The sequence below is a fragment of the Lonchura striata genome, chromosome Z (assembly GCF_050655825.1).
Source record: "Lonchura striata isolate lonStrDom1 chromosome Z, ASM5065582v1, whole genome shotgun sequence".
Lineage (NCBI taxonomy): Eukaryota > Metazoa > Chordata > Aves > Passeriformes > Estrildidae > Lonchura > Lonchura striata.
The window spans coordinates 4120805-4124199 of record NC_140740.1 but is presented as its reverse complement, the minus strand read 5'-3'; positions in this window follow the sequence as shown (position 1 = coordinate 4124199).

Here is a 3395-nt window from a genome sequence, read left to right as displayed (position 1 = left end):
ACCTTTCAGTCTGCTCCTTCCTTATCTTCTCCTGGACACAGAAGCCTCTGGAAATCAGCACCACCAGGCGTGTTCCCAGCTTGAAGCAGCTGCTGCTGGTGGGCAGACACTGCCAGTTTGACTGCATGCAAAGAGGAATAAAGTCAGAGATGTACATCCTCAGGAGCCCTGGGCATATCCAATAAATGTGCAGATATGTGGGAGATTTGTTAGGAATTGTTTCAGCTGTTATGCCAACAGTGCCTTCTCTCCTGGTTCTGTGTGTTATAGATGAGTCATGTAACAGTTGGCTCTCACAGTTAAGAGGTAGATGTTATGTGGATGTAAAAATGTATAGTGATGTTATTGTAATATATCCTCCCATTGTCCTATTTCCCCTCCTCCTTGCAATGGCCTTGGTAGTCAGGGCTTTTGGGGAAGCTCCGGCGGAGCTCGGAGGCAACCCCGGCACAGAGGAAGACCGGCCCCGCTGCCACCAGATCTTCAGAGGAAAACTATACCCTTCTAAAGATCACCACTACAGCTGCAATTCATCAGCCACTGCAAGAGGAGCAGCTATCATTTCCACCAGACTACTACCAACACCCCGACTCCTCAGGTTCTGGACATTATCACTAGTTTTTGTTTGTACCAATTGCATTTGCCTTTTTGTTATCTAGTTTTCTCCTAGTAAAGAATTGTTACTCCCATTCCCATATCTTTGCCTGAGAGCCTTTTGATTTAAAGATCCTGGGAATTCGGAGGGAGGGGGGTTTGCCTTCTCCTTGCACAGGAGGCTTTGCCCTCCTTCACAAACTCCTGTCTTGTCAAACCAAGACAGATTTTGGCACCCAACATGGGGCCCAAGGGCATTGAGAGGGAAAAAGGATTAACAGTTCTTAAGTAATTTGGTTTTGTTTTTTGTTGTTGTTGTGTGTAGAAACATCTTAAGCATCACCATGTGGTCTAGTTTACCTTGGTTTGGGTGGCCTGTGATCGTAGCTATACTTTTCCCATTTGCAGACCCTTATCTAAAAATGGGTCCTATAACTAAGGCTACGGTGTCTGTTATCAAGTTTGGCTTCTGGGTTAATTGGGTGAGGAATTCATGGATCTTTAATTTCCTCTGGAAGGCAGGTACATGGATTCATAGCTATCACACACTAACTGTATGTTTTTGGGGTTACTTTAATAACGGTACCTACTGTGAGGAAATAGCAGCTGTGGAAACTTTCTCCCAACCTTTTAACCATCTTTTTGGGTCTGCTTCACCAGTTCTCAAAGGGTTAAGATCCTTTCTAAGTGCTAATGATATCATACAATGGGTGGTGTTGCTGATAGTCCTGTTATATTTAGCACTCAGAGATAAGGGAAGATTAACCTGGATAACTACCCTCACACCTACACCACAGACTCGAGATGCTGCTGCTCCAGAGCCTGACCCTGCCCCACAGCCGACCTCAGAAATGAACCGCCCAGACTGGGTGAGGGTTCTGGTTAAGGAGATACGAGAGATACTGAAGGAGTGCATTTCCCCAGCTGGTGAGAAACCGGCCCTTTGCCTTGAGGAGGGACAGTCTAATAGTACAGGTGTGGAACCCACAGATGTTACAACTGCCCAGTTTCCAGCTGAACCACAAAGGCAGTCACGGTTAGCAGCAGTTGCCCCGGTAGAAACAAGGAAGTCTAAGGTGAAAGCAGAGCACCCTGCAGATAGGGACAGGAATGGAGGAACCTCACAACCCACAGGGGAGCCAGAGATTGCTATCATCACTGAGTCCCTGACGTACGAAAGTCTTCGTAATCTGCATAAAGACATTGTGCGACGAGAGCGTGAGGCTTATGCTTCTTAGTTACTCCGGGTTTGGGATCTTCTGGGTACAGGCGTGCAGCTGGACGGTGGTGATGCAACAACTTGGTACCCTTGACCCAGGACTCAGGTATAAATCAGGTTTTTGTAAGGGAGCCAGGGTCCCTTTCTCTCTGGGAGTGGCTCTTAATGAGTGTCAGGGAGAGGTTTGTCCACAGAGAGAGAATGCAGGAGCACCATCATAGAATGCGCTGGAAGACCCTCGAGGAAGGGATTCAACAGCTGAGGGAAGTGGCAGTATTGGAGGTACTCTTTGGGAGGGATGGACGACACAATAATGACCCCGACAAGGTCAGGTCTACAGGACAAATGCTGTGGAGTCTAGCAAATCTTGGGCCATCTCAATACACCACCTTCATTGCAACAATCAATGCTGACGCCCACCAGGAGACAGTGGGTTCTGTTGCCAACAAACTTAGGAATTATGAGAGTATGATTAATGGCCCAATGCAGGCTCAAATCTCAGCTGTGATTAAGGAGTTTAAAGAGGAGATGAGGGAGGAGATAAGGAAGGTTAATGCAGCACCCGTGAGAGTCACAGGCTCCAGAATCAGCGCCCAACAATCCCCAGCTAGAGAGAGAGGGTACACCCCAAGGGCTAATCTGTGGTTCTTCCTGCGTGACCATGGGGAAGACATGGGGAGGTGGGATGGGAAACCCACTTCTGTCCTGGCAGCACGGGTCCGTCAACTCAAGGAGGGAAACTCTAAGCGGGGGAGTTCCACCAAAGTGAAGGTAGCCTCAACCTCCCGTGACCAAGCTTGTGGGTATGATCTGTCAGACCCCCTTGAAGGGACCTCTAGTATGTATGCCCAGGAAAGGAATGATAACCAGTGTTAGAGGGGCCCTGTCTCTAGCCAGGGAGAGGCATGGGAAAACTGGATCTTCTGGACAGTGTGGATCCGATGGCCTGGCACATCAGAGCCACAAAAATATGATGCTTTAGTTGATACTGGTGCACAGTGTACTCTGATACCATCGGGACATGTGGGGGCAGAGCCTGTTTCCATTGCTGGTGTGACAGGGGGATCACAACAATTGACTCTGGTGGAAGCCGAGGTGAGACTGACTGGGAAGGAGTGGAAGAAACATCCTATAGTGACTGGCCAGATGCTCCGTGTATCCTAGGCATAGACTTCCTCCGGAACGGATATTACACAGACCCAAAGGGACTCAGGTGGGCTTTTGGAATAGCCGCTGTAGAGGCAGAAGACATTAAGCAATTGAACACCTTGCCTGGACTGTCAGAAAACCCCTCTGCAGTAGGACTCCTAAGGGTGGAAGAACAACGCGTGCCAATTGCGACCTCGACAGTGCACCGCCGGCAGTATCGGATGGATCGAGATGCCGTGATCCCCATCCACAAAATGATTCGGGAGCTGGAGAGCCAAGGGGTGGTCAGCAAAACCCACTCACCCTTCAACAGCCCCATCTGGCCTGTGCGCAAATCTGACAAAGAATGGAGATTGACTGTGGACTATCGTGGCTTAAATGAAGTGACTCCACCGCTGAGCGCTGCTGTACCGGATATGCTGGAACTCCAGTA